Raw genomic sequence first — 23,992 nt, 5'->3', positions numbered from 1 at the left:
TAATGAGAGCCAGGTTTAGCTGTTAACTTCTTAAAGAAGCAAAGAATCTAATAATGTAGTTATTTTCCCCTGAAATTTATTTTTATTGATCTAGGACTTGAAGAGAACACGTTTTTAGATATAGTCCTGGAGAGAGAAGCTTCCTGAAATTAGTGATACCCTGACATATTCATCAAGTCAGTGTGACCTATGGAATGGCAACAATAGATGTTAGAGGTCAAACAAAGTTTTGCTAACATTTTATCTCGTGAGGTTTAAATTAATCAAGGACATTAGGTTGGCCCAGAAACAGGTTCTTAAACAAATATGGCTCATTACTTAGTGGGGTCACGGACTCAGAAGAATGAACATATCTGTAAGATGTGCAGGGCACACATATGCCACATCCACTGCCTTTGGAAGAGGCCCAACCCCACCTGGGCCCTGCAGAGTCTTTGCGGGTGCCAGGTTGAAGACAGCAACGTAGGGTCAGGCCGATGTGGCAAACGGGACACAAGGGCATGATCTTCGGAAGCCTGAATCCGAAACACCTGAGTCCATCTCAGATGTTTGTCAAAGAAACAGAAGGACATGACCAAGGCGCACAGCTGAAATCAAGAAAAATGAAGGCCTAGCTATGCTTATCACCAACACAGAGGAAAAAGCCTTTTGGCAGCAAGTAGAATAGGAGGGATTTCTTAAACAACAGGCGGAATGCAATGGTCTCTTCTCCGCCAGACTATTAACCCAGACGCATCCATTGCACCTTGACTCCTGACGGTCTTCACACCTCTGGAAGACAAACACCATGCCTGGCCTTCACAGGCCTCGTAGATGGCGGGCTGAAGAGGGGACACAGGCTAAACGTCTGCATTAAGGAAGAGCTTTGAGCAAATCCGTGAATTCCAACTCTGTGGGTTTTTATTATGAATGACGAATGTTCACGAGCTTAAGTTGCTGTTCTATGATTATTATGAAATATTGCCTGAGCTTAAGTCGGTCTTGCCAGAAATGCAAGAAATACGAGTTTACTTTGAATTTTGTTCAAGCAGTTTAGGTCGTGCAGAGAGGAAACCACTTAAGTCTTGAGTTTGCTTGGGTGAATCCTGTGAGCCACAGGGCGGGAAGTCCAGCCAGTCCCGGAGAGCCAGGAACGAAGGTTTCCAGCTGTGTCTTCATGGTCCTTGTGAGAGGTGTCTCCTTACTCAAGACTTCCTTGCCTCGCTCTGTATCTGTTCCCTCTCCCTCCTTTCCTCTTTGTCTTTCTCCACCTCTATCCCCACTCTTCATCTTCCTGGCAACTAAGGCTGTGCCTACCACGGAAGGAAACTGCATCTTAGTTCACCAGTTCAGATTCCTGAGAAGCAGAATCTGATTGGCTCAGCCCACCTATGGCCCTTGACCAACTCTATCTAATCACCTGTGGCTAGGGTGCGGGGTGCCTGCACACAGATTTAGTTCCTGGGAAGTGGGCGTGAGCAGGGTGTGCCTCAAACCATATCAATTACACATGGAGATTTTCACAACTCAAGTGCACATGTGAGTGACCTTCAGCGAAAGAAGAATCCAGTTCAGGTCGCCACATAACTAAGGCTGGTAATTGTCCAGTTAGCATCTTCACCGACAATGTTAATAAGTTCATTGGAGAGGAAAAAGGCAAATGGCTGGGTGGCAGTGAAGCCAGCGGTCACACTAGGTTATCTTTATAAAGTAGTTACCTCAGTAGTCAGGGTGGAAGATAGAAAAAAGTTACAGGTCCCGAGAGTAATTCTCTTCGTAAGCAGGTTTGTTGCTGTCAATCTGTTTAAACAGCCAAAAAGATACTTACATGCTGTTTTTACAACACATACCAAAGTCCTGTGAGTTATCCTGCTGCATTTTGATGGAAAGTGGATTATAGCTCTTTGTCTTCTAAAAGTGTGGTATTTTCAGCCACACTTTTAGCCTGCAGTTGGTTAGCTCTGTAAAGCATTTTGGCTCCAACTTGAACTTCATGTTGCAGAGGTAGATTTGGCCATTGTCTGCTTCCTCCAGGTTCCATGACGACTTCCTTAATGTGTTGTTCTCTTTGTGCCATGGGTAGTAAATTCTTACCAGCAATGGAAATTGGCTCCTCCACTCTGAAGCATAATACGCATGAAGGTCAAATCTAATTGTCTGGAACCCCATGCACAGAATTCCCAGTAGCCCCATCACAGGTTAGTTTTATGTTTACTGTAATGAGGTATTGTTTTCCCCGTGCCTATTATGATTTCTACAGGATATTTTATTTGTTAAAATACAGCCTGGGGCCAGAGAAAGAGCAGAACGCCCAGACTCTTAGAAAGGTAAACCTGGTGGACATTCTCATTGGTCAGATTGCATTTGTGGTTTTCTAGACATTAAGTAAGTAAAAACAATGGGAAATCTTTGGAGGACCTCATGGATTTCAGAAAAGATAGTCTGATGTAGCATAATATGCTACATCTATTTCTGGACCAAGCTGTGTTGGAGAGATTAAACTCCTACATTTCAAAGGTTAACAATGCAACTAAACTAAGCCAAGAACAATTTTGGCTTAAAAAATATATAAAAAGAAGAGAAATATTTTTTACAAACTAATGATTAGCAAGACCCAGCGGAATGGGTAAAAGTGTTGAACAATGCTATAAAAATCACCATGACAGGGAAGTCAGACTTAAAAATTTCATTCTAATAACCTCAGTCATCATATTGAATGTCCATGTGGGAAGAAGCAGGTACCTTACAAAATAGATATTCTTGGTGCTGTACTCATAGTTACTCACTCTGTTCCCGTAGTTACTTACTCCAAATCAGGAAATAAATAAATAAATATAGTGAAATAATTTCAAATGGTTCCAAAGCCATCTCACTTTACACCTAAACCACCTCCAGGTAATGAGATTTTCAAAGTAAATTATTGTATTGAACAAGGGGCAGTGCTAAAAAAAATTTTTTTTTTAATTTTTTCAAGTAGATGAAAAAAATAATATTTTTTTCCAAATATGAACTGGAAAGGAATGTCTCCACACAAAACTATGTAGAGATTTCTCTAAAGTAAAAGAATATACGCAAAGACACACGACAAAGGACAACCTCTTAGAAATTATAACAATGCCTCGAAGTTCCTATTTGTAGGCTGATGATTCTAAAGGAGATGCATAGTTAGATCAATGCAATTTTTAGTGCCGTTGTATCCCCACAGGGATGAGGAAGTTCAGCATCACCAATGTGACAAGCCAGAAAGCTGTCAAATCCTTGTATACATATAAAGAAGATCAAGAATCACACTGAATAACTGACCTTGTGATTAAGGATCGACGGTCTGACAGCTACTTTTCTTTACATGAGCGTTCTGTTTCTCAGCGCCCAGCCGTACATTTGGTCCTGATGTGCAACTAACTGCAGCCAACCTTGCATTCCACGTTCCTTCGCAACATCTCTGGTCTCAAGCTATTGTATAGTGGAGTGAAGATTTTATGAGTCGCTTGCCACAGTCAAGCCAGGGATCTTTCACATTATGCCTTCAAACCAGCTTCCAAAATGACCCAGAGGGACACACCTGAACAGTAGGGCTAAACTAGCCCAGAACAGAGGCTGCTCCAGACCTACTCTTAAACAATTTTAAAAGAAGCCATGAAAAGATCAAATGAATCTGATCCTCCAGTAACTTAAATGTCTTCTGGAACAAAGCCAACTCTCTTTAAATGAAGAAAGCAAAGTCCAGATACTCAATAACCTAACAACTACAACTCAATGTTCAGCAGCCACTAAAAAATTACTGGAAAAGCCAAGAATCAGGAGAATGTGACCCATAACCTAAAGACAAAAAGAGTTCATAGAAAAAACCCACCAATGACAGAGATGGTGGAATTAGTACATAAAGACCTTGAAATAGCTCTTACAAACATGCTCAATATGTTTAAGCATTTTTAAATAATATGAATAAAATCTGGAGAGATAGTGAAGATATAAAAAAGAACCAAATGGAACTTCTAGAGATGAAAATTGAAATATTTGAAATAAAAAAATACACTAGACGGGATTACCTGCAACTTAGACTTGGAAAAAGAAAAGATCAGTTAACTTGAAGGTGTAGCAATATAAACTATTCAATTTGTAACGTACAGAAAAAAGAAAGATGGAAAAAAATAAGGCCTCAGTGACTTGGGGATAAAATATAACCTGGTTATAGTATGTGACCTGGGTTTATTATATGTGTAGTTGGAATCCCAGAAAAGTGTGTGTTGCCAGGAGAGGAAGAGAAGGAGACAGAAAAATGTTTGAAGAACTAATGACTGAAAAAATTCCAAATATAATAAAAACTATGAACCCATATATATAAGAACTCCAAGCAGGTTAAACGATGCAACAAGACACACACACACACACACACACACACACACATCCCAAAAACATGTCATAATCAAATTGCTGAAAAACAGTGATAAAGAGAAAATCAAAATAAGCCAGAGAAAAAAGGCACATGATATACAGAGAAACAAAGATAAAAATGAGAGCAGGTGTCTTTTCAGAAATTATGCAAGTCATAAGAGAATGGTATGGCATCTTTAACTTGCAGAATGAGAAAAGATACGATCAACATATAATTCTACATCCAGCAAAAATCTTCTTTAAAAATTATGGTGAAATAAAGGCCTTTAAAAACAAACAAAAGTTTAGAGAATTTGCCTTTTAACATCACTATAAGTAATATTAAAGGAAATTCTTTAGGCAGAGGAAAAAGCCAGCTGGAAACATATTTACACAAAGGAACGAAGAACAGAAGAAATCATAAATATGTGGGTAAATATAAAAGTATTTTATTTTCACTTTAAAATTTCTTCTAAAAGTAATTACCTGTATAAAGCAACAATAACAAACATGTTTTGGGGTTCACAGCTTATGCAGAAATAAAATATATGACAACAATAGCACAAAGGACGGAAGGAGAAAAAGGAAGGATACTGTTATAAAATTATTATAAAGCATTAAAAATTATTATTTAAAGTAGACCTGGTAAGTACAGGATATAAACATTATTAGCACAACCACTAAAAACTAAAATGTAGAGGTATAGCTAAAAAAAATAAATTCCAGGAAATAGGGAAAATGTAAACAGAACAGATGGAATGAATAGAGAACAAACAGCACGATGGTAGATTTAATCCCAACTATTAAGTGTAAATGGTTTTAAACCTTCCAATTAAAAAGAATGAATTAGATCCAGCTGATGGAGGGAACATTGTGATGTATTATGATTAGAAAAAGCAGCCTGAAGAGTTGTATAATAGAATATTATTCAATTCAATTCCATGTTTAGGAAGCAGCAATTAAAACCTCTCTCTCTCTCTCTATATATATATATAGATAGATAGATGGATGGATGGATGGATGGATGGATGGATGGATGGATGGATAGATAGATGATAGATAGATAGATATAGACAGGTAGATACATACATACATGATAGTTTGAGAATGGTGAAAGTGTGAAAATAAATATTGGGTGGTTAATGTTCATTTATGGGTAGTAGGAAAGAGGTGAGGAAAAAAGGACTGGCAAATGGAAAAATGGAAACACGTGGCAAAATGTTAACAAAAGGTGTTAAATAGGATCTATAGCAATATTGTTGATATATCTCTTTTATATAGCGTTTTATAGTGTTCTTTGAATCTCTAGTTTTCTGAAGGGAAAGCAGACTTTTTAGGCAATAAAAATTCTCCCAAGACAGTTGGCCCAGTATGTGCTTTAGCATTTTATCTGGTAATAGCACACAATACTGGCTGTTGTAAGCTGTCATTAAACATGGCAAGAAACTCTACCCGAAGTAAGAAACGAGCCAGTCAAGGTTCTTTGGTTGCAAGTAGTAGGAACTGACTTTGGCTGACTTAAAGGAAAGAAAATTATTGGGAAGATCGGAAAATTAGTCTTGGAATTGAGGCAGCTCCAACAAAGAGGAAGTAGGAATACCACGGATGGCCCACAGCAGGAGCAATCTGGCCAGGCTGAATGAATGCCAGTCTTACTTCAAACCTACATCTCTGTTTCAGGTGTCAAGGTCCTGGAAGAGAGCACCGGACTCATGGCTTGCCCACTCTCTGGCTACATCAGACCCTACTGGGAGGTGCTCAGGACCCCTGCAGGTCTTGGGAGCAGGAGCGCTGCTTCTTGTAATCACAGTTCCATGAAGATCACACATAGACAAAAGGCTATTTCCCAAAAAGAATTCAGGGTGTTCTTTGGAAAGGTTAATGGACATTGGGTGACCAAACATACCTTTTTTGGTACTGGAAAATGGAAGAGGAGCTACAGGGAGAAATGTGCACAGGATGGATTGTCACCCCCGGAATAGAGTCCACCTGCAACACATGCTCCAACCGCATTCCTGAGTCTGGGGTCCAAACTGAGGACAACAGTTTGCAAATGCTTTTGTGCTGTGAATCTGTGAGAGTTTAATTTATGGTTCTGAACCCAACATAATAGATATAATATGGCTTACCTTTAACCTGAAGGAAATTAATATAGTAATTTGTGTTGCTGGCATATTTATAGCTAGTATATGAATTTTTTTCAATGAAAATTTTATTTTCAGTCTCTCATCTCTCTCATCTCAAGTGTTCCCATGATTATATATTATTATGGGATTTCTTCCCTTAACTGGGCTCTGAAACTGACAAGAAAGGAAATACATTAATAAATTTGGGAAAGATGTTCTAAATGTAATAAATGTTGCTGAGTGCTATGAAATGATATGGCATATTTAAACCTCACAGAAGAATATAGGCAGATGGGAAATTTGGAGAAATCAGTACGGAAAAGAAGCAGACTGTTGAGATTCTGTGTACCACAAAAGGAGAATAGTTATTTTCAGATGGTCTTATAGTTGAAGAAAACAATAAATTAATCACTGAAGGTAAAGGTAAGGATTCAATTAAAGAATCATTATGGGATGGAGGTGGGAAACTTTTCCTTCCTGAAACATTTGGACTCAAGATCCATCTCCCAGCTTCTCAGAATGTTAGGGGATCCTGTCTATGCTTGCTGAGAATGATGCACTTTCTTTCCTCAGGAAGAGAAGTAACTATTTGCACCTTTTGTGTTAATGAACTCCAGGGCTCCTACGGAAATGTACTCTGACCTCTTACACAACATTTTTACTTAAGCCAGAGCCAAAGAAATAATGGACATTGAGAGATCAAACAGCTTCCAGTCTGTTTCCTTTAAAAATCGATAATTTATTTTTTTATGTTAGTTTTTTCTTCTTAAGGAAGCAGCATCTGGCTTTATGGAATTTGGCAGAGTTAAGCATCCTATGCTAGTTATTTTTATATTTAAATATGAGTAAGATTAGTAAATGACAACTAAATTGGAACCATTCGAGTTAGAATGAGAATAATGAAAAACAGTGAAACTGAACCATACACTTTAGTTTGATCTTTGTTAGATTATCCTGCCCATCTACCCCATCGTGGACATACAGATCAAAACATGAGGTTGCATGATCTGACACAATTTTGCTGTTCAAATATTCATGGGACTTTTCTATGGAATTTCTTATTCCGAAGTGTTAAATCTTATAGAATTCCTTTATGACAGTGTTACGTAGGGGTAGAATTAACATCCACCTTCCAGGTAAATTGTTATGAGAGGATTGATCATATAGAAATATATGGAGGGGGCATATATCTGCGATTATGTGCTGAAGCTCATCTTTGGACCAAATTTATTGATTGATTGATTTTTACACTAAGTTTAATAGGTGAAGGATTAGATATGTAGCTTTTAATCCTTTCCACATCCTGAGAAATGGGCCCATTTTCAAGCCGGATACAGGGTTATGTCTTAGAAATTTGCACCCATCTGAAGCATGCCTAAGAAGACAATTATTTCCATGTAAGCTCTTAACAGGATTAGTTTTGAGTATATCCAGTACATGAGTCTTGGCTTCTAGTGTCAGAACATATTATGTACTCCCAGAGAAAAATAAATCTCTGGATAATGCAATGGAGTAATCTGTTTTAAGAATTCAGTAATAATACCTTTCATGAGTGCAAGTCACATGAGTTATTTCTCAAATATTGTCCTTGTTTATCACGTATGTATAATTATTCACAAATTTTGGATAAAGAAATGAAGCTAATAGAGGCAAGTGACTTTTCTAAGATCTCATGTTGTGTGCCTTTCCGGCACCTATCAATCAATGTTTTGCTAAACAGATTAATGAAGTAGTGTAGCAGATCTTTTGTCTCCTGGTCAAGTGCTCACAAAATGTACAAATAAAGGCAATCATGGCTGCCTTCGTATACGGTAGTGTTGGAAACAAGAAAAGTGTATTAGAAATGTCACTTTGAGAAAACATTTGCAGGACCTGGGAAGCCCCTTGGGTGCTACCTCTGAGAAGACAGCACTTGCAGGGGAGCTGTCCCTGGTGCTGAAAGTGTCATTATGGCAGGTCCGAGGGTGGCGTCCGCCATTTTTGTACGTATTTTCTTCAGTTTTCTATTGCCGTTGGCAATAGAAAAAATAAAAGCTATATTTTAATAAAATATTAATAAAAGCTATATTTAGAAATATTAATAAAAGCTATATTTAGAAAATACTTTTCTTTTTTAAAAAATATTTTTAAGATTTGTTTTTCAGTTGGAGTTGACATTCACTATTACGTTATATTCGTTTCAGGTGTACAGCATAGTGGTTAGACATTTATATAATTTATGCGGTGATCCCCCCACCCCCACCCCGAGAACTCTAGTACCCACCTGGCATTGTACACAGTTATTACAATATGATTGACTATATTCCCCATGCTGTACTTCATATCCCCATGACGATTTTGTAACTACAAATTTGTGCTTCTTAATCCATTTACTTTTTTCATCCAGCCCCACCCTGGAAATATTTTTCCTTGTTAAACAGTTAAGGACTATTTTTTTTTAAATTATAGCTTTGTTGACTTAATATTGACATACCATTAAATTTACCTTTTTTAAATATACAATTCAGCAAATGTTAGTATATTCACAAAGTTGTGGAATTATCGCTATATAACTTTAGAATATTTTTATTACTGCAAAAAGGTACCCATCCCCTTAGCCTTTGGCAACCAAGAATCTACTTCCTATCTCTATAGATCTGCTTATAAATGGAACAAACAATATGAGGCCTTTTGGGACTGGCTTCTTTCATGTAGCATAATGTTTTTGAGAATTATCCATGTTGTAATAAATATTGGTACTTCATTACTTTTTAATGACAAACAATAATTCCTTGTATGAATATGCCACATTTTATTTATCAATTCAGCAGTCTACGAACATTTCAATTGTTTCTACTTTTTGGCTGAACTGCTAGGAACATCCATGTATTTTTGTGTGTATGTGAACATATGCTTTCAGTTCTCTTTGGTGTACATTTAGGAGTGGAGTTGTTGGGTTATATAATCTTTTTAATATTTCAAGGAACTTTCGAACACTTTTTCAAAGCAGCTGCACTATTCTACATGTCCACCAGAAATGTATGAAGATTCAAATTTCTCCACATTCTTGTCAACACTTGTTATTGTCTGTCTTCTTGATTTTAGTCACCCTAATAGGTATGAAATTGTATCTTGTGGTTTTGACTTGCACTAGCATTTCTCTAATAACTAATGATGTCGAGCATCTTTCCATGTGCTTGTTCGCCATCTGTTATCCCATTCGTAGAAATATCTTTTTCAATACAGTGATCCTTCTCTGATTCCTCGCAATCCTTTCTTCAGCAACTCTCCAAGAGGTTGTTAATAGAATGGAATAAAAGTAAGAATTACAATATCTATGCTCTTAGTAACTTACTATGAATCCAGGAACTCATTTATAACATAACTTAGGAAATATCATATGAAAGACAATTTTCAGTGGTTCTCTGTTTCACTTGCTGTGAAACTGAATGATGCAGAATGTGTGACATCTGTTCCCTGCAGAGGTATGCTTTAAATTCTTTACTTTTCTAATTATACTGAGCCTCCTCTCCTCCTCTCAATAAAACAAAATCTGCTTGAAAATGACAGCCAGAAGAAAGTAAATGGAAGCATAGAACTCTTTTCTCTCCTAACAAGTATTAACTCCTGTTTTCAAATTCTGTTCTTTGGCAAGAAAATGATCCCTTTTACACAACTAGAGAAAGAGTGAACTATTTTTTAATTGGAAAATATTACCTTCTGCAAGACTATTTTCCCCCTTGGTGAAAAGCAGAATAAGAAAAGGAATCTAGTGAGTTAACCAAGATCAATATGATTCCCTTAAAAAGTCCCCAATACAGCGTTTATCCAACACCTACACTGAGATGAAGAAAGAGCTGCTAACTCTCATAGTCTAGAGCTGAAAATATATCTCCCCTATATTGGCAGTTCTTCACTATGTGTCTTTCTCCTGCTAAAATCAATAATTGCTCTCAATATAATTGCAGAATCATTCAAACATTTAAATTTTAATTTGTTCATAAAGGTAGATGATATTTATTAATATTTATTTTTAATTCTTATTATGTTGGACAGAGTGAAAGAGATTTGATGGTTTCATTTACAAATATCTGAAATTCCCACTTAATTTACATATCTTTCAATGTGTTTCACCCTAGTAATGTAACATAACAGTTAGGGTCACCTGAAGTACTTTTTATATTTTATCCAAATAATTCCTGTGTAGATTTGCTTTTTAAAATACAGACACAATGGGAGACAGAAGACCCGAGTTGTACTTCTGATGCCACTGTGATCTCTAGAAGATATTGAACAGCAGCTTCAATTTTCCATCTTTTGAGGATGCTACATGAATGATTAAGTAAAACTGGCTTTGAACTTTTCTCTGGTGGTGCCACCAGAATTATTGTAAAGCAAGAGTTTTATTTTGCTCTGGGTTTTTTTTTTGTTGTTGTTTTTGATTTGTGTTTTAACTATTGTTCCCTACTGGGTTATGGAGAATTCACCGACTATAACAAAAACCCTGATATAATAGTCCCCTCGGTCAACTCACCACCTCAATCATTAGCCTGCCCTACATAATGTCAGAGAGACGAGAGCATTCCAGAAGCCTGGGTGCTGTCAACATCAACCCTCTCACTTGTCAAAAATTTCAGAGCAAACGCAGAACTGATAAAGTTCACCTGGAGTTCACAAAGCTAAATTTTGGGACTCACTGGGATTATTGTGATACTTGGAGTAGCTGTCTCTAACCTTTTTAGCACTAAGGACTGGTGGTCCTATGAGGATCTAATGCCTGATGAGCCGAGGTGGTGATGCTGGTGCTGAGGATGAAGCTTTGCTTGCTCACCCGCCACTCACCTCCTGCTGTGCAGCTCAGTTCTTAACAGGCCATGGACAGGTCTGAAGCCTGGGGGTTGGGGACCCCTGACCTGGAGAACAGAATTTCCTGTCACTTTCTGTAGTTCTGAACCTTCTGTATCAGACACCCTCTGACTGCCTCAACTGCCTCCTCCTTTCCAAGGACGCCACTTACCTCCTAGACTGTGTGCCCCCTGCACCACTTTTGCTGCGTCTGTCAGGCTGGCTAAAGGCTGAGCTGAAGGCCCAGGCTTGACGTGTTAACAGGCTGTATCGCAACCCTACTTCTGGCCTTGGATGAAATGTTACACCGTGCAGAATAGAATCTCACCTCTTGAGTGGCCCCTGAAGGGCTTGATGACACCACCCAGCAATGTGGGTGAGTTAGCTTTCTGCAGGGTGAACCTTAACTATTATGAAATAGGAGATGGGAGGTGGGTCTGGCAGGTAGCGTCTTCCTCCCGTGGAATAGTCTGAGATGCAATTCCTCCTTGCAGCCCTTCTGCAGGGGTCCAATGTGCCAAGCATTGGCTGACCTTGTTTGCGTGTATGTGTGTGTGGCCAGCATGGTAACACATTACAGCACTCTGCTTCATCTCTTTACAGCACTCTGCTTCATCTCTTTATTTACACTCTGTTTTGTCTCTTAATATTTAATTTGCTTCGTCTTACGGCACTCTGCTTCTGTCTCTTTACGGCACCTGCTTTCTGTTCCTTTACTTGCACTCTGCTTGTCTCTTTACGGCACTCTCCTGTTTTGCCTCTTTCTTTTGCCTCAAGTTCTTTTTTTTTCACCTATTACCTCCTCTGCCCCCACTGCCGCAAATATTCCTAGGTTGAAGCCCTACCCCCAGTATGATCGTATTTGGAGATAAGGCCTTTAGGGAGGTAATTAGATTAAATGAGGTTATAAGGGTGGGGTCCTTATCCAATAGGATTGGTGGCCTTATAAGACAAGGAAGAGACAGCAGGAAGTTCTTTCCCTCTTGTGTACAGGAGAAAGGCCATGTGAGGACATCATGAGAAGACAACCATCTGCAAGCCAGGAGGAGAGCTCTCACCAGAAACCAACGCTGACAGCACCTTGATCTTGGACTTCCAGCCTCCAGAGCTGTGAGAGAATAAATTTTTCTTGTTCGAACCCCCAGCCTGTGGTATTTTGTTATGACAGCCTAGAAGACTAATACAGCTCCCAGAGCAACTATAATTTTCCGCTTTCTTGAGGACTTGCATTAAGCCTATGGCTAAAAAACGTGGAGGACAAACGTAACTTAGGCTTTTAATCAGTAAATTCCCTTTTAGTGTGCAAATTTCAGGAGATCATAAATGTGTCTGTATTAATCAAGACAATTTAGGTCAGCATCCTCAAAGTGTGGTCTGGGGACCGTTTCAGTGGGTATGCAAGGCCAAAGTCAATTTCAAAATCGACTCGTACATACGAAACTATTATTTGCCTTTTTCATTCTCAGTCTCTCATGAATGTATTGTGGAGCTTTCCGGAGTGTGAATACTGAATGCAGAAGCAGACCTGAAACTCTAACTTCATTCTATTAAGCCAGATTTTAAAAAGATTTACAAAAATTGAAGCAATGCTACTCTGCTCACCATTTTTTTAGTTGTGGGAAATATAGTTATTTTTCATTAAGTTGTTATTGGGCTAATGTATAACGAGGTTATTTTTCTAAAATAATTAGTAAATATATTTAAAATTTCTAAATTTTAATATCTAGAACAGTAAAAATCAATATATAGAATCCAAATAAACAAAAGTTTACTGAGGTCCTGTTTTAAAATTTAGGTTTTATTGTAGGCAAATCTCGTGGTTCTGGACCACTGCAATACAGCGAGTATCCCGGTAAGTTAGTTGTAATCGTTTTTTTTGTTGCTTTTTTTTTTTCCTGGCGGAAGCTCTTGCTTTCAATTTGTAAAAACGACAACATCTGCGAAGTGTAATAAAACAAAACACAATAAAATGAAATATGCCTGTATTATTCAGCTTTGTTAGGCTAACAGATGAGGAGGTGGCTGTCAAAGAAAGGGTAGGGGCATGCCATGCCACGCAGGGCCACAAAGGGAAGCACCAGAGCCAGTTGGGAGGCAGGCGTGAGGGGAACATGGGTGAGACAGAGACTTATTTGGGTTTTCACGGAAAGGAACAGGCAAAGCATGGCAGGCGGGCTTAGGATTGACTAGTTTGAGTAATTTCAGCTGTCTCCAGAGTGTAAGGGCTGTCCTGGGTTGTCCAGAATCTGGCGCTGGGGTGATTAGGAGAGGGCAATGTTGGCCCGAAGTGTTCAGATTCCTGTGAGAGCCCCATAAAGGGGGTGGCTGTGGGGGGCGGGGGCTGGACTTTGCATTGGTTATGTGCACATGAGTGTGCGCGTTTGTTATCTCTAGAGGTTAGCGAGCCCTCGGAGGCCATCTCCCCTGGGCTGGCAAGGTCTCGGATACCAGAGCATCAAAATACAGAAAGTGAGAAAATACAGTTCGTACAGGTCTTTAATAGTTTTTAAGAGTGTAGAGTATAGAGATGTTTAGAGACCAAAATGTTTGAGAACTTCTGGGCTGAGTTATGCACAATAACAAAGCCCCCAAACTCAGCGCCTCCACACAGCAAAGAGGCCTTATTTATTTATTTATTTTGCTCATGTTTCTTTATGCTTCTGAAAGGCAACAAACACAAAGAATATCTTAACCTTTTTTTAAAAAAAGGCAATATTGTCAGAAGAAAAGAAAATCATATAAATTTAATTACCTTAGCTTGATGAGAAACTCCTTATTCTTGTTTCTCTAATTTTTTTTTTTTTTTTTTACGAATTAGTGAAATTTCATCACTGTTTAGGAAGAGTTCAGAAACTGGCGTTTGGACATTTCTGATGTCTCGGATGATATGGATAGAAGCAATGGGAAGGGAAGGTAAGACCTGACTTTGTTCAAGGTAAGACCTGACTTTGAGAAAGAACCCAGCAGAGAGAGGGGAGGTCAAAGCTATTGGGGAAAAAGGCGCTTGGAAATCCTGGAGGAGGTGAAAGGGCAAGGCGGGGAGTGGTCTTGAATGGGAGGAGAGACAGACGTCTCCTTCTTGGAATCCAACAAGAGAGGAGCATGGAGGGTGCCCTTTACGATAGGTCAGTATGGGGAAGGAGAGAGGCTGGGAGAGCCCACACTTAGTGGCACTGACTCTATGAATCACAGGCAAGAGCATTGCTAAAGATGAGGAAGGCAGGAAATGATGAAGGTTTAGGAGGCCCATTGCAGGAACTGGGGAAGAGAGGGGACTAGGAACAAACAATGAAATGGTACCAGTAATAACCTGTGGTGGTGTTTTAATGTGGGTAACATTGGTTCTGTGCAGCTGCTGGAGGACTAACGACTTAATATATGCTGTACATTTTCCTTCCACAGCCCCTCTGCTGGGGCTCAAGGGCCTCGCCCTGGTTTCATGGTTTCGTGCTTGGGTGAGTGTTGGACTTCTGCAAAGGCACGAACCCAGCTCCTCTCCATTCCTGCCTGTTTCCTTCGAGGGCACGCCCTGCTCAGGCTCCCCTTCCATGGCCTTCATGATCCTTTCCAGCTATGGTGAGTGAATAAGGGCACTTGGTTCTTCCCTGTTGTCTTTTCACACTATATTTTGGCCCTACTTTCCTCAGGCCTTTTGTTTTGAGTCTCTATTACCTATTTGCATTGTTACTCTGATAATCTTAGTCCACCCAGTCATCTGCTCATCCTCAAGATAGATACCTCTGGGTCACAGGGAAAGGCCACAGATGTAGAAGACACAAAAGACAAGAATATATTTCAAAAAATCTCATGTTACCTATTACCTGTCTTAATTCTCCTATGAGTAGATGGTCTCATCAACCTAAAATAGTCATGCCTGATGCTTAGAGAAATTGATTCAGTTCTGTTGTGCCTGTGCCCTTCCCCCTCAATGCTGTGCCCTGCCTCAAAAGAAGGACTGCATTGGTCCCTGGGGTGGGGAGGGGGGGGCGGGGGCTGAGGTTTGGCATTGGAGGTCTAGCTGATGAGGGAGTTGCGGGTGTTGATAAGAACGCACCCGCTTACCGTGAACAGCATAGGCAAATAGTGAAAGAGGGGTTCTGTGTGTGGAGAAGTGGAGGCTGATGAACAGGGAGAAAAGGAAGGAGTAAAGGAGCTGAAGTCCCAATGAAATTGATTAGCAGATGGTAGAGGGGAAGGAGAGGTGAGTTCTGACACAGAGTGGGGTGTGAAGCTGACGACTTTAAGGGGTTTACTTCCAAATGATGGCAGGCCAAGGGCGTAGCCATTGGACTAAGTTGCTGAAAACAAAGTGCATACCCATGGTGGACACAGAGACTGTGAGTTTCAGTTGTTTGAGTGAATGTTGAAATGAACAGATCTGGTGTCAGAGTCCTTTATAAATAAACGTTGGGAATGATCTTGGAGTTGGCAAAGAGTAGACAGGGGCTGGGTTAGCGGAGATCCAGAGCTGGCGCAAGGCGGGCACCTCCGAGGGAAAGGCGAGCTGCAGAGGCAGGAAGAACCTTGGTTTTTAATTAGCACACGGCAGTTCTCATGCACGACTGCATATGGTCCTCCCAGCAGAGGAGATGCACACGGGGCAAGAAGTAGACTTTCTCCAAGAAAACCAGCTGCTTCGCATCAGCAGTAAGACTCAGATCAAGTCTCCTGACATGATACTCTGCTCGCTGTAGTTTACTGTGAGAGCCTTGTTCTTCTGCATACTATTCACAGTGGGAGATTAACTGCCCAGAAAGAAAACTTATAGACTCTACGCAGAAAAGGAAGTTTGCTTTTATGTAAATTTTCTTCGCCCCAGACTCTTTGCTAGAAATCTTGTCTATAAATGGTATGGAAGAGAGGTGTTGGGCTTGCAGGAACTAGTCTGAGAGAGATTCTTATGGTGCCACCTAGTGTCCATAAGAGGACTTACCTGCAAAGCCTTGGCTATAAATATTCTGAAAGCTAATTTATTTAAGGAAATTGCAAGTAACTGCTTGATTTTACAAGAGAATAAACTATTAAAACATGTAATGTTTTTCTCTCCCTACTAAGCAGATATCTTAACCTGACCCCTTGATAACCCTGAGGACCAATTTAGTGAATCACTTCATTCCACAAAACAAATTATGACCTAGTGAAGTCCAAGATTATCTTAAAATTAACACGTTCTGTAAGGTCTTGGATCACTTGGCGTAGTGAAAAGATCATGAGGCTTAGTGCCAGAAGTGTCTGAGGCATTCAGATCTTGACTCAGCGGGATGCTATATGTAAAGGTGCTTCATAAACTGTAAAGTGCTGAGCAAAAGTATTAAATATAGTGATTATTTCACAAGCACCATTCCAGACCCATGACACACCTCCTTTCTAATTCTCATAATATATCTCTAAGAAAAACATTCTTGTCTAGGTTGAACATCTGAAGAAACCGAGGCTGAGAGGTTAAATGACTTGCCCAAGGTCACATGGCTAGTTTTCTCTTCACTGTACTACATTGCCACAATCATACTGATATAAGAAATTAATATTAATTCAACAGAAATGTCTTAATGATTGCTGGTACCATCCACTGTGTTAGAAGCAAGATATAGAAAGATTTATGAATGTTATGGAATGAATGTTTGTCCAGCTGAAATTCATGTGTTGAAGCCCTAACCTGTAATGCGACAGACAGTATGTGCAGATGGGCCTTTGCGGAAGTGCTTAGAGTTAAAAGCGGTCATAGGGGTAGGGCCATGATCCACCAGGATTAGTGTCCTTAGAAGAAGAGGAAGAGACAAGAGCTCACTTCCTCAGCAGGCATGCCTAGTGAGAAAGGCTTCCACGCCAGGAAGAGTGCCCTTGCCAGACCCCAGCCATGCCGGCACTCTCATCTCAGACTTTGAGCTTCCAGAACTGTGAGAAGATAAAGATCTAGTTAAGCCACCCAGTCTATGCTATTTTGTTATGGCAGCCCAGCCCACGCTAAGACAATGAATATCTACTTCTCTCAAGGTGCTTCCAACTTTGTTAGGGAAATCAATGGTTAGAGAAATTGCAACTCAACTTGCTGAGATAGATGTACAAACACCTCATCTCTCTAAGTGAGTGCTTTAGAAAGAATCCTGATAATGAGTGAGATGGTGGTGACGGGCTATCCCCAGATGCCAGACAGCTGCTCCAAACCCAAGTACATTTCAGAGAGACGACCTCTTACCCAGAGGTACCTCATCACTGATAAGCATGAACTTTCTCACAGAATCCGTGCGCCTTATCTCAGTGAGAGTTGGAACAGAGTAGCAGAGCCGGTGACTGAATGTGGCCTTGAGTTCCAGTTCATGGACAGAGCTTCTGGTCCTCAGTCCCCATGTCCGTAAAACAAAGGGGTTTTGATAGTTGCCATTTTAGGCAGTTATCTGAATATTTTTGCTCACTTTCTTCTGTAAAAGAGTTTTGAAGAACTGTAAAACTATTTTCACATTTGAAAGCTGACATCTAAAATTTTCCATTAGAAATTTAGTTTTAAAGGATATAATTTCCATTGTATTATAAATAAATATTGACATTTTAAAATAAAATCATCAAATGACTTAAGTTTCCAATAGAACCTAAATAACATATTTATTAGAATATCACTATCATTCACAAAAAAGACTGCTACTTTATATCATTCCCTTTTCTCCTTGAAATCTTATTTCCACTCTATTTTCCACTCCCAGAATTTTATTTAAGGCAATATATTTTTATGTTTGAAAGTCTTTCTACTTAAAATTACATGAAATTTTATTTAATATTATGATATTAGTAGTAAAAATTGGATAGAAACAATATATTATTTGTTTTGAATCTGTAGAACAGCACCATCCAATAGAAAAAAATGTAAGCCACACAGGTAATTTTAAACTTCCTAGTATCATATTTTTAAAAAATTAAAAGAAAGAGATGACATTAATATTGTATATAATGCAATATATCCGAAATATAGTCATTTTGACATTCAATCAATATAAAAAATTAAAAATGAGATATTTTATATTCTTTTTGATTTTGGGTACTAAGTCCTTGAAATCTTATAGTACTTTAAACAAACAGCAAATCTTGATTCTGACCAGCTACATTTCAGGTGTTCATATATCCACATGTGGCTAGTGGCTACCATATGGGACAACATAGCCCTTGAGGCATAGACTGTAGTAAGATTTGGGATTGATGAGAGATAAGACTTTTGTTTTTGTAAAATAAAAATATGGTTAACATGAAGGCAGTGCCCTCATACAGCTGTGAAAGGTATCTTTCACCCCAGGGCCTCTGCTATACAACTGTATGAAGCGGCCCCAGTGTACCCCAAGAGATAGAGGAGCCTCAGCTTGAAGACCATTATTCTAAGGTAAATTCTAGCTGCTAAGAGCCTTTGGAAATGATGCAATAACAATGAAAGTAAAACATCCTTCTCTTCTGAAGGAGACCTAATCAACCATCCTAAAATTCTGGACCAAGTGAAAAGGAAAATCCGTGAGACCAAAGCTTAGCAGAAGATCCAGAAACCCCTTGTTATCCTGCTATAATTTTTTAAGATAGGTTAACAAGTACCTTATCACATAGATATCCTAGTAATAGTAGGATGATGCCTGCCCTGCTGACGATGATAGAGGTAACTTGGGGTTACATGAAAAGCATCAACCTGACATCAGGTTACTGGAGGAGGTGAAGGTTTCCTATGGCACACACATGATGAAGAATCTCTTCCTTACTTTTATTTTCTTAGAGAACTTCTACAATTCATCCCTCTAGTTCTTTCTAAGTTCTAGTGTGCAGTATGGATGATGGCTTCCTTTCCAAAGGATCCCAAATGCTTATCCTAATAGGTAAGTGTAAGGAAGTACTTTGTGATACTGTCTTAGTCTGCTTGAGTTCCCATGACAAAATACCGTGGACCAGGTGCCTTATAATGATATAAGTTTATTTCTCACAGTATCGGAGCTTGGAAGGTCAAGGTCAGAGTGCCAGCTGATTCAATTTCTGCGGGGAGCTCTCTTCCTGGCTTGTAGATGGTTGCCTTCTGTGACCTCACATGGTAGAGAGTGAGTTCTGGTGTCTTTTCCTATTTTAAGGACACCAGCCCTATTGGATTAGGGGCCACTCTTATGACCTCATTTAAACATTATCACCTCCTCACGTATGTCTTAGTTCAGGCTACTATTACAAAGTACCATACGCTGGATGGCTTAAACAACAGAAATTTATGTCTTACGGTTCTGGAGGCTAGATGGAGGTCTCAGGTCAGGGTGCTAGCACAGCTGAGTTTTGGCGAAGCTTTCCTCAGGCTTGCAGAATGCTCCTTGCGTCCCCATCTGGCGGAGAGCAGAGAGGGGAAGCAAACTTTCTCATGACTCTTATAAGGGCACTAACCTCATTCATGCGGGCTCCACCTCCTCGACCTCATTTAATCCTAATTACCTCCCAAAGGCCCTACCTCCTAAAACTATCTCATTGGGGTGTAGGATTTCAGCATATGAATTTGGGGAGTAGGGGCACAAACATTCAGTCTGTAACACTGAATATAGTTGCATTATGGGTTAGGACTTCAACATATGAATTTGAGGGGATAGTATTTAGTCCAGAGCAGATATCAAAGTATTTAAGTATATGGAATTACATTTCAGAAGCTTTCGAGATAAATGAAGATTATCATTTACCAGGATCATTTCCATAGGATAAAATTCTGTTTAGCTGGAGGCCAATGACTGGCTTAGTATTTTCCAGCATTCCAAGTCTTTGTATAACATCATTTTCTGTCATTTTCTTATGTATAAAATGGTTTCATTTTCATGATAAATAAATTTCATTATGACTAATACTTCTCCCTAGAAAAACTCTTGGGGACAGTTTTGGGGGTTTCCAGGTAAACTAGTATTACTGTAATATATTTTTTCTCATGAATTATTTCCCTATTTTCCCTATTTTTGTTTTTTATTGTAGTCTCAGAACTGCAAAGACATAATAGATCCCCCTCACCCATTTTGTTTAAAAATAATGAGCATTCCACAATCAAGAGGCATGCTGAGTGAGAAAGAGAGTCTTTCAAATAAATATTTGAGTATTTCTAGAGTAGTTAATTGCTAAGTGAAACTAGCAATATTTCCTTCCAAATTTGAGTGCTGTACATGAACCTGTGAAACTAGAATAAGCTAAAAAGTACCTTTCCTGTGAATATCTTAGAAACTGGTGCACAGAATACACTTGAATCTATTTTTTCATTGCTGTGACAGTGGGAAATTCCATAGATTAAAAATATAAGGTGTTTTGACTTTGCTGTAAAGTATGATATTTATGGTATCGAAAAGGGAGATACACAGCCAACTTGTAGTAAGTTTCTTACAGAGAATTAAAATATCAGTCAAACAAACAAACAAATCAAACACCCGAATGACTCAACAGGGTTCTTCGTAAACAGTTATTGTGAGTAAAGGGTGAAGCGTTCAAAGATAAGGAGCTCACGCATTGACTCATGCATAAACCTTTCACACATTAACTCTTCTAGGCAAGGCCACTGAAAAAGGAGTTACATTAATTCAGGATAATTCAAAATGTAAAGTTACCAAGTCCAAGGACTTACAAGTTATGATCTCATCATATAACTTTTAGTTACCAAATTTAGGAATGTTTAATATACGGGAAAGCTGGAAATTAAATGGCATTGTCTCCAGCAATGTTATTATATCGGCTTTTACTTAAGCTTATAGATATTTTTTTTATTCATCTTGACATAAGATTAGGCTAATTATCCTAATTATATCACAGTTCATGGGCTTACTTGTCACAGTTTCCTCTGAGAAACTCTAGTTTTTGACTTATTTAAATACACTTGCTCACTGATAATTTAGTTTTGTAATGTCAATGAAAAAATTTAGCATTTCCCAATATGTACATATATATTACGTTAAAATGCACACATGTACCTCTGTGTTTATGTATTATGTGTGCTATAAAACTTATACACATCAGAAATTTTTAAAAGATTAGATAAAGATGAAATAATTAACATTTAAATTTAAAATTTTCTATTGAAGTACAAAATAAGAACAATATAACTGGATATTCTTCATTATTTTAGGAAGTCTTGGTTTAACACTTTATAACATGGCGATTTGAGTTTGATTCTTTCTAATATAATGGACTCTATTTTTTGAGTAGTTTAAGACAGACGTCCCCAATCTTTTTGGCACCAGTGCCTGGTGCTCCTATGAGAATCTAATGCCTGATGATCTGAAGCTAGAGCTGAGGTGGTGATGCTGGCGCTGGGGAGCGGCTGCAAATACAGATGAAGCTCCCCTCGCCTGCCTGCCACTCACCTCCTGCTGAGCGGCCCGGTTCCTAACAGGACACGGACCGGTACTGGTCTGTGGCCCAGAGGTTGAGTACTCTGGCTTAAGATTTACAGAAAAATGGAGAAGATAATACAGAATTCCTACATACCCTGCACCCAATTTCCCCTATTACTAACGTCTTACATTAATATAGCATTTATTGCAATTAATAACCAACATCAATACATTATTATTAACTAAATTCACTGGCTTATTTAGACTTCCTTTGTTTAACCTGATGTCTTTTTCTTTTCCAGGTCCCATTCAGGATATCACATTACATTTAGTTGTCATGTCTCTTTAGGTTCCTCTTGACTGAGATAGTTTCTCAGACTTTTTGTTTGTTGGTTTTTGATGACCTTGACAGTTTTGAAGAGTGCTAGTCAAGTCTTTTGTAGGATGCCCTTCTAATGGAATATATAATTTGTCTGACTTTTTTCATAATTATACTGGGGTTATGGGTTTTGGGAAGATCACAGAAAGCCAGCGTCGTTTTCATCAGATCACATCAAGGTTACCATCTATTAACATTATTTTTCAATGAGCTCAGGTCACATGGTAAATTGGTAGATTATGGATAAGTGTTCAATCTCTACTAAGATCCAGTAGCAAGCCAAAAAGGTGTTTTTCAAAAGGGGAGTAGTTATACAGAGGATGGCAAGGCTTTGTTTCAAAATCCTCAGGGTTTGCCTTCTGATTCACTTAGAGGTGCTTGACAAAGACTACAAATATCGGCTCTATCCGCCACTGCCCCTTCAAGCACCATTAAATCTGCTTGATTTATCATATGACCCAAATGGCAGAACAGCCTGGCCGTGTTGTAGAGCCTTGCCTTCTCTCCTTTCACTAAGTATTGTGCCTCTTTTTAAGTAGTAGGCGTGGCCAGATGAAACAACTTACCCTTTACCTTTGAAGTGGTATCTTGACATAGCCCACACCACTGGACTCCTAGAAATGTAACTGAGGTAGAAGGCCCTTGAATTTTATTTCTCATCCTCTCGCATGCAAATACTTATCAATATATATACAGTAATTGCTACTTCTTGTCTACCAATCAGCATATCGTCATCAATGTAATAGACCAGTGTGATGCTGTGTGGAAGGGATGGAAGTCTCTGCAGACAAAATCGTGATATAGGACTGAAGCTGCTATATCCAGTGTTGCATAGTGAGGGTGTATTGCTGGCCTTGCCAGTTGAACTAAATTCCTTCTGGAAGTCTTTTTTTTTTTTCCAACAGGGATAGAGGGAAAAAGCATTTGTCAGATCCATAGCTGTAGCAATGAAACCACATCTGGAACAGTGGTGCAACTGGAATCACCACATCATCAGATTTCAACTTTCAAGTCCTTGACAATGGCACTAATCTTTGTAATTCCTCCCAGAATGTAGCATTGCTTTTGGTTTACATTTTCATAGATGGGGAACGTTCTAGTGACTTCATTTGGCCCTCCCCACCATAAGTGGCCTTCAGTTTACTTGAACTGATATGGGATTCTGCTAGTTGCTGAGCATGTTTATTTTACTTATGCATTCTGGAACTGGGAAGATAACCACAGATGTGTTCATAGACCAACTGGGCCTAATGTGAGGTGAACCTGAGGTGAAACTCCTTTGTTCTCTCGACCTCCATAAGCTGCTACTCTAATAAGTAGACACAATGATGTTTTGGGTTTCCATGAAGTAGTGTCAGGTTAGAGCCACCATCTACTAATCCCTGCAAAGTTTGGTTATTTCCTTTCCCACAATGCGCAGTCACCCTGGTAGATGCCTTTGGACCCTTTGGCTGGGGAAAAGATTAACAATATACATTTTTAGCAAAGTAGCAGGTACTTCAAGTGGCCCTGTGTCCCCTTTGTTTGGGGTTCTTGGTGTGTGAACTGGCTCAAGTCTAGGAACTTCGAGTCGGACGTTTTGGATTTCTGCTTTAGTTCTGCTGTATTACAGTGAGCACGCCCATTTAGTTTTTGATAATTAAGTGCCACTTGTGGTCCCTGCCACCCTGAGATCCCATAATCTCCACTGCATTTAGGAATCCCAGTTTGAAGGGAGCAGTTTCCACTGTAAGACACACCTGACTACAGAGATGAGCAATTACAGATCTCTAAAAGGCTGCTGGGGCTCCTCTCACAAATTGATTTCTAACAGTCATGGTGAAGGGTAATGTCCTTGGGCCCTCCTGGGATGGGTAAGCCCACTACCATTTAGTCTCCCTATGCGGGTCTCACAGTCTTGCCCTTTTCCAGCCTTTTCTCTAATTGTACACAAAGCGATTTTCCAAAATAATCTTCCTATCTTTCAACGAGGATCAAGCACAAGATCCCTTGTTAGCCTAAGGTGGCTT

General features: G+C 39.2%; 1 long non-coding RNA gene across 1 annotated transcript; it reads right to left on the bottom strand.

Moving 5' to 3' along the window:
* Nucleotides 1-583: 583 nt before the first annotated feature.
* On the bottom strand, nt 584-19,639 carry LOC120586254 (uncharacterized). Its single transcript, XR_005648658.1, has 3 exons — nt 19,534-19,639; nt 3,283-3,432; nt 584-2,099 (listed from the first exon to the last, which is right to left on the bottom strand). It is a non-coding gene; the product is annotated as an uncharacterized LOC120586254 (long non-coding RNA).
* Between the last annotated feature and the right edge of the window lie 4,353 nt (nt 19,640-23,992).

The sequence above is a fragment of the Pteropus medius genome, unplaced genomic scaffold (assembly GCF_902729225.1).
Source record: "Pteropus medius unplaced genomic scaffold, Ma_sr-lr_union100, whole genome shotgun sequence".
Classification (NCBI taxonomy): Eukaryota; Metazoa; Chordata; class Mammalia; order Chiroptera; family Pteropodidae; genus Pteropus; species Pteropus medius.
This window is presented reverse-complemented; position numbering and strand designations above follow the sequence as displayed.